Below are 15,771 nucleotides of genomic sequence, written 5' to 3' on the forward strand. Positions count from 1 at the left end.
CTGTTCATGCTCTGTCTCTCTCTGTCTCAAAAATAAATAAACGTTAAAAAAAATTAAAAAAAAAAAAAAAGAAATATAAATGCCTGAGTGTGTGTGTGTGTGTGTGTGTGTGTGTGTGTGTGTGTGTGTGTATGGAGAGAGAGAGAGAAAGAGAAAGAGAAAGAGAAAGAGAAAGAGAAAGAGAAAGAGAAAGAGAAAGAGCAAGAGCAAGAGCAAGAGCACAACTGGAGGGAGATGGGTGTGTTGACAAAGAAAGCTGCATGAGGGGTCCTTGTGGAGATGGAACCTTTCAGTATTTTTACTGTGGTGGTGGATACACAAAACTACACATGTGATAAAACTGTTTAGAACTAAATACACACACACACATGAGTGCAAATAAAACTAGGGAAATCTGAATAAGATTGATAAATTATATCTATGTCAATATCCTAGTATGATATATTATAATTTTGCAAAATGCTACCATTGGGAAAGTATACAATGGATCGCCCTATATTCTTTTAAATATAAGTGAATCAAAAATTGTCTCAAATTTTTCAATTAAAACAAGAATAGCAATGTTTATGGAGAAGGGAATGTGCATTATCAGAATTCGTATTTTACTCTAAAATCAGTGAACACAAATGATAGGTATTGGTAAAAACAATGGACTAAATTATAAAATCTAGAAATATATATTCATTATATTGATTTCCAAATCAAGTATTGTTTACATCAGACAAAAATGTTTCAAACATCTGGGAACTAATATACAGCACTATGTTAAGTTATAACCAATTATTCAATGAATAGGAAACAATACGGCTGTTCTATCAGAATGTAAATTCTATTTTTTTTAATTTTTGTTAACGTTTATTTATTTTTGAGATAGAGACAGAGCATGAACAGGGGAGGGTCAGAGAGAGAGAGAGACACAGAATCTGAAACAGGCTCCAGGCTCTGAGCTGTCAGCACAGAGCCTGAAGCAGGGCTCAAACTCACAGACCGTGAGATCATGACCTGAGCCGAAGTCGTACGCTTAACCGACTAAGCCATCCAGGCACCCCTAAATTCTATTTTTTAAAGTTGCATACTTTTTAAAAATGTTTATATATTTATTTTTGAGAGAGAGAGAGTGTAAGTGAGGGAGGGCAAGGGGGAGAAAGAATCCCCAGGAGGCTCTGCACTGTCAGCACAGAGCCCTGTGTAGGGCTTGATCTCAAAAACTGTGGGTTCATGACCTGAGCTGAAATCAAGAGTTGGATATTTAACTGACTGAGCCACTCAGGCGCCCCTAAAATTGCATATTATATTTAAATTATGTTTTGCATAAAAATTACAATTCAGATATATTTAGTGGAATGCTATCAACATTTTTTTTTTTAGTTAAACACTGGGAAATAATGTCTAGCATGAAAATGTATATTAACTATTATTGTATGAAGCAAAAGAGAACTTCTCAATCCAGGTAACATATAAACCTCCCAAGAAAGATTTCATCTATGGAGGTTTCTGTATAAGGCCAAAGTGTCATTCTTCTAATTTCCATTACAGATTTTCAGATAAATTTAATACCTAATGCCTCTTTCTTAAAACTGCCTTATCCCCAGGAAGTACATTTCTTGTTCCTGCCCTGTTATAATTTATCTTGATTTTTTTTAATTCTTTTGCAGCTGGTCTCCTTAATCCTCTTAATTACAGCTTCTTCAAACCTCACCCTTATGTACTCCACTTGCACTATTATCAGATCATTTCATTATCAATTATCTGGAAAATTAGTTCTTAAATTATTCCTGGTTTTTAATAACTTATTGTTCTCACCCATCAACCTTTCCAATTCTAAGGTAGTATTTTTAGATATGTTTCTCATTCTCTTTCTCAGAGCCATTAATCAAAGACCACACTTTGATTACTTTCTTTTTTTCACAAACATTGTGACGTACCCTACCTCTTCTTAAGGTCCAAGGCTAAAACAGTATTTCTCAAAGTGGGCTTAAAAATCACTTGCAGTGCACGTCAGAGATATAAGTTTCTGCTACCATTTCCATAAATTCTACCTAGAAGGTCTGTGGCAGGACCCCCAAATCTGTTATTTTATTTTTTTCTGAAACATATTTTTTTCTTTACTTTTTTTCCCAGTTTCACTGAGATATAATTGACATAAAATAAGGATTCCAATATGGGACATGTAAGGACAATTCTTTTTTTTTAATTATTTTAATGTTTATTTATTTGAGAGAGAGAGAGAAAGACAGAGAGAGAGCGCAAGCAGGGGAGGGGCAAACACAGAGGGAGAGAGGGAATCCTAAGCAGGCTCCTTAGTGTCAGCACTGAGCCCAACACAGAGCTCAATCTCATAAACCGTGAGATCATGACCTTAGCCACTATCAAGAGTGGATCACTCAACTGACTGAGCCACCCAGGTGCCCCTGTAAGGACAATTCTTAAGAAACCCAAAAGGAAGTATAAATGGTACTCATATAAAAGTCCTCCTCAAGTTCATCTTGTGATAGACTCTAAAACATCAACACTGGAAGTATCTCAGTGTTTTGGCCAATAGTTGGGAGAATCTAGAGCTGCTTCTGTTAAATCCCCTGGTAAATCATGGATAGGGTTTTAGCCTACAAGCTTAAATATCAGCAAGTCATTGAGTCAGTACACTTAGTGATATGGAGAGGTGGAGGCCAAATAAGCTCAATTACTTCCATGTCACTGAGCCTCAGTTTCTACGGATAACATCTACCTCCATAGGGTAATGTGAGGATTAAATGAGATCAAGTGTTAAGTGTTCAGTTCAGACTCAAACACAGGGCAAGTGATAAGTGTATATTAGCTCATATTTTTCCTCTGGGAAGTTTTCACACTTTTCTCAGATGTTTTCATTCCTAATAACTGTTTACATTTCTAGAAGAACATGGCCTGAGTAAAACATGTTGCATTGTGTGGGGATCCTGCAGGTGCTTAAATGATTGTTAGATCAGAAACCCGACAACAACAAAAAAATACTTTGTTTTCCTCATGTGTTTAATTTCCTTTGTTTGAGGTGATGAAAATTCTCAGAAAGTGGAGAGGAAAATATAAGCATAGTGTCTTTCGAGAAAGGCTACCCCTCCCTCATGTCACATATCATATTGCCCTTCTCTCATGTCCTAATACAGTGCCCCAAAGTCCCAGAGAAAAACACTTTCCTCTGTTGGAAACATAATAGCATCACAAATTATAGCCATGGATGTTTGCTCTGTGAGTAATATAAACATTTCACATTTTCCATCAAGTCTGAAAAGGAAAACAAAAAAGAGCTATGAATGTTATCTTAATGGAGAGTCTTATCAGAGAAGACTACCCTGTACTGCAAACAAAAATCACTGGTCACTTGTGCCCTCAAAAAGAAAAGGAAAGGCAGGCCACCCTCTTGGTTGCAATTAGTGTCCTACCAAAAGGATTTTATAAATCACTTTCTAATTAGGAAGGAATGAGTGTTTAGAGAGCACAGACTTTTATAAATCCTAAAGTATTTCCTCTCCAGGATCAGGAAACCTTGTGCTGGTTATTTCTTCAATAACAAGCAAGTGCCAGGTACCATGCCCACTACTATCAAAGAGTTCCTGGTCTGATAACAAGAGGTCTTTGACCAACACCTCCACCTCCTCCTGGGTTGGAGATTTCCCATTGGGCATCTGTATCTTTATGCCAGAGTATTTCTCCTAGAACCATGCTTCCTTGTGCATTCTTTTTTTCCCCTTTTCCTTTATCAAAACTGCCCTAATAGTTCATGTGCCTGAGAATATATTATGATTAACTTCTCCTGTTTAAGATGATATTACATGGACCAAATATACTTACCTTGATCCTAGAAAAACTTTTTCATCTTAATAAGTACCTCTCTGAAAGGAAGGGATGTTTTAGGGCAGACAATGTTATCAGGGTCTTTAAATCATGTTGCATAATGCACTCACCTACAAAATGAAACTCAAATACCTAATAAGTGCAAGGCACCCTTGCAGATTCTCGGCACTTTAAAGTTTAGCTAGAGGCGCCTGGGTGGCTCAGTGTGTTAAGTGTCCGACTTCGGCTAGGGTCATTATCTCATGGTTTGTGAGTTCAAGCCCCACATCGGACTCTGTGCTGATGGCTCAGAGCCTGGAGCCTGCTTAGGATTCTGTGTCTGCCTCTTTCTCTGCTCCTACCCTGCTTGTGCTCGGTCTCTCTCTCTCAAAAATAAATAAATATTAAAAAAAAGCAAAGTGTAGCTAACATAGTTGAATGTTTATACCATGCAAAAAAATAAAAACACTATTAGTTCTACAAAGACTAACTCACAATAACTCTATGAGTAGGGAACTATTATCTCCATTTTATATACAAGAAAATTAGTAAGAAACAGAGATGTGATACATTTGCCAAGGTCACACAGCAAGTAGGTATTAGTCATGGCTGAACCCTAGGAAGGTCAGCATCAGAGCTCAAAGGTTTAAGTATTAGAAGCTTTACCCCTATGAAAATCCTTCCATGAGATTGAGAGCTCTCAGTCTTATGGGGCAAAGCTATGGAAAGAAATAACACTAATAAAACATATGAGCTACATAATGGATGCTGTATCCTGAATGATGTATGCTTCCAACTGCTGGAATTCGTCAACCACCAATCCTCATTATAATTGCTCTAGATGAAAATCATCACCTGGCCCAGGGTCAGCCCCGTTTCCAGGTAACTCACATCCCAGAGCTACTCAACATGGAGGACCATTGTGAGAACAATTCAAGCTTCCCATTTTTACATGGGGCTCTTTGGAGTCTTCTTTGAAACTGCAGCACAGCCCAGAAGCTCTCTCTGTTCAATCCTGCTTCCTTCTCCTTCTTTCCAGCGCTATTAATACTCATCTCCACCTCAGAAAGGAAAGTCTGGTCTCTATCTTGCATGCTCCTCCCCATCTCAGAATCTCAGAACCACGGAGTCCGATTCCTGGGAATCCTGACCTAAGACATGCTACAATATAAGCAACTCTGGAGGAAGGAGAAGTGACAAAGGAATTCATTAACTTCTAGGGGAAGTTCTATTGGTAGTGGATAGAGTTGAGGCAAGAGAATCTATTCTAGTTCTTATTTATAAACAAGAAAATCCAATATGGCTAGTTTCCATTAAAAAATAAAAAACCTATGAAATGACATTAGGTGGCTCATAGACTCTCTGAGAGGGGTGGTGAACATAGCTCTGAAATTACATGACACACCATGTCCATACACATTTACAACATCTCTGCCTGAAATATCCTCAGTATACAACCGTCCCATCTGGGATTGGACTTCAAAACATATGCTCCTGCTACCCAGGGAACTGTGATACCTTCAATCATGATGTTTGCCACCTGCTCAGGCAAAGCCACCTCCTAATGTTGCTAATCTCTAAGTACACATCTGATTTGTAAAACACTGGTCAGCAGCCTATATCCTTATAGCAATGGTATCTGAGGATGTGCATTTTCAGAGAGTGGAGGCTAAGACAGAAACTAGCCACATCATCCACTATAAGATTACCTGGATTTTCCTCTTTACATAACAGGGGTTCTGTGTAATCTTTCTGGGCTATGTAGTATTCCACAGAAATTAGAATAGGAAATTAATAGCGAATCTCCCTTTCTTAACCAAATGTTTACTGCTTTTTCTCCTCTCTACGCCCACAGAAGTAGTATCGATTAATTATGTGTATTTATCCTGTTTTGAAAGCATTTTGTCATTCCCTCTTAACTTGTTCTTCATTCATTTTCAATGGTTTCAATTAATCTTTACACTTTAAGTTCACTGTATATTTTATATTGGACAACATGGACCAAAAGCAATTGCTGAATAAAATATGGTATTCCTGGAAGTGACCATCTAAATGGTTTCAGCTCACTGAAAAGAACTGTGAAATTGTGGTATGTATTTCTATATTTTACTCATAATCACAATAATTCTTTTCTTCATTCAGAAGATTAGGTCTGTTCTGCATCATTTCTGATTTAAATCAAACTAAGTCACGTTTGCGATAATTATTATTAGAGTTAGTTTATAATAAACCAATCTCTGCTGCCATTTTATATGGCAAATTATAATTTAGTTTGATAGTCAAATTACTCTTCCGAACTTACTAGTTAAAACATTCAAATTTTAACATTCTCCTAATATTACTATGGTTCAGACAAATACAGGGGTTATTTATAAGGCTATGATCTCAGCTACGGGATCAGTAATGGGAGTTAACATCCCACTAAGTCAATTTGATGTCCTGCACCTTTCGTCTATGAACTGTTGGCAGATAAACAGGAGTAAAAAAAGCCAGGGAATCTGGCTTAATCATGGTTTTGGCTAAAAATTTTTCCATACCAAGGCAACACACACACACACACACACACACACACACACACACACACGTTAATTTTAAAGTTCTTTTGCTGGAGTATTTTATTGGACTGTTGGTTGTTAAAAGCCATCATAAATTAGATTTGCACCAATGCTTAGCATCTCTTTGCCAACTTTTTTTAGGCTCTACTCAAAAGCAAAATTACATATGTGATAGCAATAGCATTCATAGTATTTATCCTAATGAGAATTAAAAAAAGAAAATTCCATGACTTTCCAAAATCCTACTTATAAAATAATTTTAATGTGTAGGGTGTGTGCCTAAATACATGAGATAAAATCTTTGTAGCTGTCTTCTGAGTCAGAACTTTTCTTTAGATGTCAAATACTGATGTGCTTGTTAGGACTCAAAGGGATTAAATGTAATTTGCATCTAATAGCTGCTTTATTTCTCAGGGTAATTATGCATCTAGAAAAATGAAACAAAGCAGTTTCTGACAAACTAGGTATTGGTTTCAGAAAAGAAAGAATCATCTTTTAATTAATAAGTGATATGAAAAGGAAAACAATATTTGACTATTGCACTGCCTATACAAAGAAAAACCAATGCATAGATTAATTAAAAAAGTTATTCCAAACAAACTGTTTGGGGACCTAGTTTGGGGTAACAAAAGAAAGACATGATTGACATTTAAGCTTTTAGTTAATTGCTTTGGCACTGTATTCACACAAACATGGCTTCACTGTTTTTCTGCCACTCGAGAAATTCTCCACCACCATGTTACCCAGGTGGAAAACACTGTAAAATAAACTAAGAAATAATGAAAAATATCTTCATATCATTATAATAACGGTATAGGGATACTTGACATCAGGATTGTTTATATGCTGATTTCTTCAAACATTGCTGAGCAACAGAAAATTACAATCAAGTAGATAAACTGAAAAACTTAAACCTTAGTGGAAATACGGCTAGACAGAAGCAAGATCGGATGACAACAAAGATTAAGTACAAAGCAAAGACCTGTGTCTTTGCTGTCTTACAGAAGAGATTAACAGCTAAAGCTTTATTTGGAATAAGATGCAAGAAGACTTCGGCCAAAAAATCAAATCCTAATTATCAGTCAACAACATGGTGTAGAATTAGTCAGACCAAAGCAAGAACCCCATCCCTGCCACTTCTCAGCTAAGTAACTTTGAGGAAGATGTACTCACTGAGCTTCAGTTTCTTCATTAACAAAACGAGGCAAATGCTAACATCTACCTCAAAGATAGGTGTAAGGATTAAATTTCCTTCAATAGAAACACCCAATAATGTTTCCCCCATCAAGTGTTATTCACCCTAATACTGAATTCATGGCAAAGACAATAAAAATGAAGACAAAGAGTCAAAGAGTCAGTAGGCCAATTAATAAGACAGAATGTGTATTTATTCTCTGATATATATAAATCTCTGATTTTTTTTTACCCTGGTCATGCCAATATCTAATGTAACTGTTAACCCATATCCACAAATCCAAGTAACTTAAAGTGGTTTCCAACTCTGTTTTTTGAAGAGAACAAAGGCTTTTGTTTTTACTTTTTAAAGAATAAGAAAAAAGTAACAAATAGATACATGTTATTGTATAGTGATTATAGAAGGTCTACAAAACTATGAAGACATGCTTGTTCAAAACTGCAATTCATTATTTTACAAATACTTCTCTCTCAATATTAAATGGATGGTCATATTCTGTAGATGTTTCTTCCACAGTATCTTTGACATACATTCCCTTTTCCCCTTAACATACTCTTGAAATTATCTTGTACCTTAGATTATAGCAAAATCTTTAAAGAGCCCTTGCTTTTTCTTCCTCTTTCTAATCTATTTTGAACACAATGCCCCATTTATATTCCAAATGATGATGTCATGTCCCTCACTCTAATCAAAAACTTTTCCTATCTTCCTGTTGCCAGTTAGATCAAGTTCAAATGCCTTGCTTAACCTGTTCATCACAACCCTCTATCATCAAACCAAACCCATTTTCTAGCCTTTTAAATTTATACATACTTCACGTCAACCTATCAGAATGCTTTACTGGACTGCATTTCACTGCTTTAGCTGTCTGAACGTTGCTGAGGATATTACTTAGACCTTTTGTATAAAGCTACATATAAAAATTTTGGACTATTAAAGTATCACTTCTGTAATTTTCCTTTGTTTTTTTTTTAACGTTTATTTATTTTTGAGAGACAGAGACAGAGCATGAGCTGGGGAGGGGCAGAGAGACAGAGGGAGACACAGAATCCGAAGCAGACTCCAGGGTCTGAGCTGTCAGCACAGAGCCAGATGTGGGGCTCAAACCCACAAACTGTGAGATCATGACCTGAGCCAAAGTTGGATGCTTAACCCAACTGAGCCACCCAGGTGCCCCAGTCTTCCTGTGTTTTTAACAGAACAATCATATAAATCACTATGTCCATTTTAATTAATATGACTGCTATGCTGTTCAGAAAACTTATAGCTAAATTATATCAATTTCTCTATGTTCTAAATATTTTTTCCTGATCATTTTTACAATTTCTATGTACACTTTCTATGGTACTCTTTATTATCTCTAATCTATCATTTGCTTATTCTGTGGAAGTCCCTTAAAAGATACTTTTCAAAAGAAGCAGGGCAAACTTCTCCTCTTATAAACCCTATATAATATTCCTTCCAAATTAACTTACTTTGTGGGCCACTTAGAATGCATGTTGTTATGCTTTTGGTTACACAGTTTATGCCTGTACTAGCTCAGCATCTTTAAACAGCCCTTGACCTGTGTTAACATTCCACCATGACATCTACAAATTCTTACCTCTTGTCCTTGCCTTTCTCAAGGATCAGGGGGCCATCTCTTTGAAATGTAAACATCAAGGGGGATAGTGCTCCTATCGCCCAGGTTCTGTGGACGGGTAGAAGCCTAACTTCAGTGGGTACCTTGTTCCAAGTTGCAAAATTCTCTGTCATAAGAAATAAGTTTGTTTTTCCTCTCAACAAAACCAATTAGCTAACAGATGATTACCCCAACTACCAGGCAAAGTTGGATGAACCATGTAATAAATGGTACCATGAAATCCTCTTATATGAAGACTAGTTATTATTTATCTCTAGAAGATGTATGTAACTGTACTTACTTGACTATATGAAAAGATAAAATTCTTTTTTTTTTGTCTTAGCCAACTGTCTGTGATGGGTGTCACATTCTGGTTTAATGCTTATTCAATAATAAAAGTGGTTTCTTTCTTTACTAACTTTGTGGAAGGGATTTCTGGGAAGGGAGAAGATTTTGTTTTTAGTTATAGTTCCTCAACTCTCTACACCATAGATATTTTGGGTGTTCCATTCTTCTTACAAACTTCTCTAATAGGTTTGAATCACTCTATCACACTAGATGTTCACATAATGTCATATTGCAAACTAACCTACAATAATTACATAGTGTTATAATTTTTAAGTTGATAGATATCAATATAGTCTCTGACAGAATAGTTGAGGACACATGTACATGCACACACATGCGCACGCACACACACACACACACACACACACACACCCCTTGCTACCAGGCCACATGTTGTAATGAAAACCAGTATCTGACTACATTCTGCCACTGATACAATTATTTATCAAGCAAACAGAGAATGTGATATAATATATTCAATAACTCATGTTTTTAAAATCATCTGTATGAAAATTCAGTCATGGCATTTACAACAATTGTAGCAGCAAGATTCAGGTAAACTACCAATGAAGTGTCAAATGACAGAATTCTCCCTAGATCTTTGAACACAGATTAGATGGAAATCTTAAGCCTAGGGTACATTTCTGAAGGGGATAGGCTATTGGACTCATTAGAATAGATTTTTCTGATTCTCAAAGAGTGGGGTTGTTTTTATATTTCTAGTGAATGCACATACCTTGAACAGTACCCATTTCACTAGCAAAGCTTCAGTAATGGAAAACTTCAGTTCTCCATTAGCTATGTGGTACACCCTGTGATGCTGATGGAAAATTCAGACAGCTGAATCACTGCTATGGGGCAAGCTTTTCATGACTCTTTCAAATGCTGATTGCTCCTATGGTGTATATTCCTGATCACTGTAGTTCAAAAGTGACTGGCCATCTTTAGATCAAAACTAAACAACAGAGGCATATTTTATCATGTTTCTGCTAACATTTTAAATTACAGGCATAATCACAGTTCTGCTTCTATATTTAATTAGATCTGCCTCACATGGACCAGTAGCAGAGGAGTCTCTTGCTTTGGACTATGTAAGAATTTTGTATCTTAACATCACAGCACTCCAGAGCCCAGATCTACATGTTTTTCTTTGTAATCTATACTTTCTCCCTTGGTGAGCTCATCAAGTCTCAAGGCTTTAAATGTCCTCTGTGAGCCAACGCTCTTAAATTTATGTCTCCAGTGTAGACCCCTCTTGCAACCTCTGGGCTTGTTCATCTAACTGCCCACTTGACATCTTCCATCTCTGCTTCGGTGTTTTATGACATCTTAAAACTTATTATGTCAATAATTGCGCCTATGTGTTATTGGTCTCTTTTTATTCCAGGAGTGTTTAGCTTAATGTCTAACAGAGTAAATGGTCACTGAACATTTTTTACTGATGGAAGTCGCAAATTTCCGACCTCCTATGAAACCAAGCATTCCAGAAAAATAATTTTATCCCAATTGCATTTAGTGTCGTGTGTACACAATAACGTTTTCTGGAGCTCTAAATATTACAGTTAAAAACTCCACTGAAAATTTTGGCTTAAGCTCATTTTATCTCTGACAAAAGGAAAAAAAAAATGAAGCCAGTGTACAAAGCTACCCAACATTTATTTCACTAACAATACATTGCCACAGGTCAGGGGAAACTATCTGTCAACAACACCAAAAACATCATTATAGTATCACAAACCATGTAATTACCTCTAGTCACAGGAAAATATTGTGGAATTCGTTAAGTCTATTGCGAAGATATATTTAGCAAAGTTTAAAACGCAGTTTAATTCAACAAACATTTGCTGAGCACCTACAGCACAGCAGCAGCTGTTGCTGGCGCTCCCAGAAGCCCGGTGGTGGCGCTGTTTTTTCTCTCTTGCATCCCATAGAGATCAAAAGAAGAGTCACAAGACTATCAGCTGTGGAGACAGCAAGTCACTGTAATGAATCTGGGTGTTTTCTTGCAGGCTTCCGTAAGGTTGTGCTGTTTGTGAATTTGGGGCAGGAGGAGCTAAATAACAAAATGCATCTCAACAATAATGACTCTAGTGTGGGAGAAAATGACACATGGAGCGATGAGTTACTGTAACTAAGAAGATCTGAGGATGTGAACAAAGAGGTATCATATCACATCTCCTATATCTGGGGAAAGAACACAGATTCTAGGACTGTGACGGAGGCAGTGAGGAGCAGGATAAGAATAGTGCTTACTATTACGATCCCAGGCATTGTACATGATAGACACTGTTCAAAGTTCAAATACATTAATTCCATTATCACCAGAACTCTGAGTACAGTTAATATATACTAAGTAAATATTATAATGGATATAAGATTGATACTATTATCATCCAATTTTACAGACAAATTAAGCCAGGGAGAGGTTAAGCAACTTGGCCAAGGTTCAAATTCTTTATATATCTATAGATGCCAATTATTATCTGCACAACTCCCATTTTCAGAAATATCAATGGCAGGCTTATACTGACAGAAGAAAAAGCAGATACAAAGTTTATTACATAAAGATACAGAAATAGGCCACCTGGGGTGCCTGGGTGGCTCAGGCAGTCAAGCGTCCAACTCTTGATTTTGGCTCAGGTCATGATCTCACCAGTTCGTGAATTCAAGCCCCACCTTGGGCTCTGTGCTGACCGGTTAGGTTCTGTCTCCCCCTCTGCCCCTCCCCTGCTTGCTCTCTATCTCTCTCTCAAAATATATTAAAATAAACTTAAAAAAAAGGAAGAAGTCACCTAGTTAGGATATAAAATAAGAAATCAGCAACATTTCTCAAGAAAGGCAGAGATGCAAGCATTCGCCCCAAAATGTTCGCCACAAAACACACAGCTGAGGAGGAAGTCCATGAGTAAGTGAATGGGACTTGTATCAGAGTTCAACATAAATGGATAGTGCAGCTCAGCAGGACAGTCCTGGTTTACAACTGTATCCCTGCACAATTGTTACTGGTGTTTCTCTTGTCTCTCAAAGGTGTCCTGCTTGACAGTGATCTCTCTACAAAGCAGCCTTCTGTAAACTGTTTCCCTGAGTTGCATGCACAATACATATAATGAGACCCAAAGTATGTAGGCTCTCTGGGCATGTGTGAGGGTCAAGGGGGATACCTCTCCTGGGCCAGGTGATCCTCACAAATCTTGGGGTTATATGTGAGCATGACATCCAAGAACAGAGAATTATAGGGCACTCAGAAATAAGCACGTGCTTCCATTAGATTTTCTCTGCTAACAAAACTTGGCCTTAGGATCTTTCTGCATTTGGTGAGGAGATGGAAAACAAAGGTCTGTTACCCACACATCTCTGAGACCAGGCAGAGAATCCTTAGTCAGTTATAGGGAATATCCTGCGATATTACTTGCATGTTCCTTTGTTAATTACCTTCTTAACACGGCTTTCTGCCATAGTAGTTTTTAAAGATGGCCCTTGGAGGAAAAGTGAAAATAAAAACCAAAATACACATGTATACACATGCGCACAGACACACACACACACACACACACACACACACACACACACACAAAGCATATAGGTATTGCTGAGAGGAACATGCACTAATCAAAGAAATAGCCCTTACAACTCCTAATCAAGACATTATGGAGCAATGATAAGTAATAAAGAAGCTGTGTGTCTGCTAGATCTGGAATTGCCTTCTGGAAGCTCCAAAGCTAAGGCAAATAATACATTGGTTTATAAAGTTCTTATTACAGAGAAATAGTGTAGAAGTGTAAGATATGCAAATAAATATTATATTTGAGTAAACAGATGCATGCTTCAGGAAGTGAGTAATGGAATCATGGCAGCAGTTACATGTTTTGAAAAGCATAGCTCAACTAGGTCTCCCTCTTGGATTTATGCATTCCAGGACAAATTCACTCCACCGAACCAGTAACTGAACTGGGGACAATACGCAGACCCCAAAAGAAAGCCAATTTAAAATATTTTTCTAAAGCCTATGTGCTGAATGTATTATTTTGATGGTGTCAGATTCAATTGTAAACATCTTAATTGGAATTTTTTCATATTTCAGTTTTCTTTTGTAAAATGTCATGTTGTTTACTGTTACAAATAAATGCACTGCTTTGAGAGAAGCAAAGATAAAGAGGTTTTGAAAGGGGAAAAACGAGGATTGTGTGAACCCACGCTTTGCACTTCCAAATCTCTCACTATGTGCCACAATACTCCTCCATGTTCTGTATCTGCTCATCTTTCTGGCCCAACGTTGCCTTCAGCTACCACCATCATCCTCGGGAACTAAACCTTCCTTGACCTTTAACCCTGCTCCCCACAGTACCTTGACAAAATCTCTAAACATTTATACAAAACATACTCATAAGCAACTGGAAAACAGAGAATCTGCTACTTTACCTCTCCTCAGCACACAGCAAATTACCAAGCACACAGCAGTTGTTTAATGAATATCTGTAGTGTGAATAAGTGAAAGTTATGCTGTTTTCATTTAAAGTGCACAACTTCATAATCTCTTAGTAAGAGAGGCCATTCCTCATTTTCCAAAACTATCTTTTGAATTTTTTAACAAGGGTTGCAACAAACACAGGCGCTTGCACAAGCCTGTGCATGCATGGACACACACACACACACACACACACACACACACACACACACAGAGGTACACTTACAGTTTTCCTTTTTTCCCCTTCTTCTCCCCCTACAGAGCAAGATGTGGCTATTAGTCAGTCAATCAGTCAACCTGTGAAATGCAAACAGCAGCTCACCATGATTTTTCCAGGCCTCCTAGTTCAGGCAGCAAAAATGAACTATATTTCTCCGAGAAAGTCAAATGAACCTCATGTGAATGAATTGTTTTCTTTACCGTTTTTATTTTCTTAAAAAAGCAGAAATGCTTTTACCTGGGAAGTACTTTCTTTGACTAAGTTAGTATCATGCCGACTGACCTTTACTTTCTTGCTGCACCAACTCTCTGGCATTTTAATGTTTTGGTCTGTAATAATAGTCCTGAAGAATGAAATGGGCTTTTGGAAGCAATTTTCTCCCTAAGGATTTAAAAATCAGTCTTATTTTTCACATATTCAAAACAAAGCCGTCTTAAAAAACAACAATGCAGTTAAGGCAGATGTGGGCTCATTTATGCTCTAATATCTTTAAATGCTGGATGAAAAAGAATACTGCATGTAGATATTTTTAAATGCCTTTTTAAGCCTGAGTGATTTCTGGGTTTGGGATCAAATGCAATAAATTATACAACTCTGATCTTTCCTTTGCAGAGCTTCCTGGGATGAAGAATCCTTGGACAGCCCAATGAGAGGTCAGAATTTTCTGTCTGTGCACACACTTTGCTCTGCTGGAAATGTCCTTGTGCCTGGCTCCAACCTGGTTGTGTTTCTAGTCTATCTTTAAAAACTTGACTTTCTCTGGTTCCACCATTTCTGCTAGTATAGCCTTTCAGCTGTTTCCCAAATAAAAAAACGAATAAAAAAAGAGAATCAAAAGCCTTTCAAGTTGCAAAACAACCTTCCCCTGCTGAGCTAACAGATTTCTCTCCCTTTTGTCTCAGAGAGGAAACAGAATATACTCTTAAAACCTCCCTCCATCCCCTAACATCTGCAGCTGTTTCCTTCTCAAAGATTCATGACTATCATAACCGAAAAAAACAAAACAAAACAAAACAAAAAAACTAATCAAAATTTGGTGGCAATTCAAACAAAATGTACAAATGTGAAATTTAAAACTTTCTTTTTTGGTCAATTCTTTTAATTCACCAACATGTACCAATTAACAAATTACCTGAGAAAGATTTTAATTAGCATCACTGACACAAAATGATTTAAATTTGTCAAACAAAAGAGATGACAGTACTCTTCAGTACTCTTCAGTAAATATTTTGCCATAAATATATTTTCTAAATAATCAAGAAAGCACTACTCAAAGATAGGACTATTTAAGAATATGATCTTTAATGTACTGGCCAACAAATATTTAAAGAAAATCAGCACAGGGATAAAGACACTGTCCTAGGCATGTACTTAGAGTTTAAAAAATCATAATATTCGGGACACATGGGTGGCTCAGTCAGTTAAGTGTCCAACTTCGGCTCAGGTCATGATCTCACAGTTCATGGGTTCAAGCCCAGCGTCAGACTCTGTGCTGACAGCTCAGAGCCTGGAGCCTTCTTCTGATTCTGTGTCTCCCTCTCTCTCTTCCCCTTCCCCACT

At 37.1% G+C, this 15,771-nt stretch overlaps 1 long non-coding RNA gene across 3 annotated transcripts in view; it reads right to left on the reverse strand.

Moving 5' to 3' along the window:
- Positions 1–15,771, reverse strand: part of LOC147578604 (uncharacterized) — a 473,745-nt gene that overhangs the window by 291,149 nt on the left and 166,825 nt on the right. The gene's annotated exons all lie outside the window — the stretch shown is intronic.

Source organism: Puma concolor, chromosome C1 (assembly GCF_028749965.1).
Source record: "Puma concolor isolate L17-30 chromosome C1, mPumCon1.1.hap2, whole genome shotgun sequence".
Classification (NCBI taxonomy): domain Eukaryota; kingdom Metazoa; phylum Chordata; class Mammalia; order Carnivora; family Felidae; genus Puma; species Puma concolor.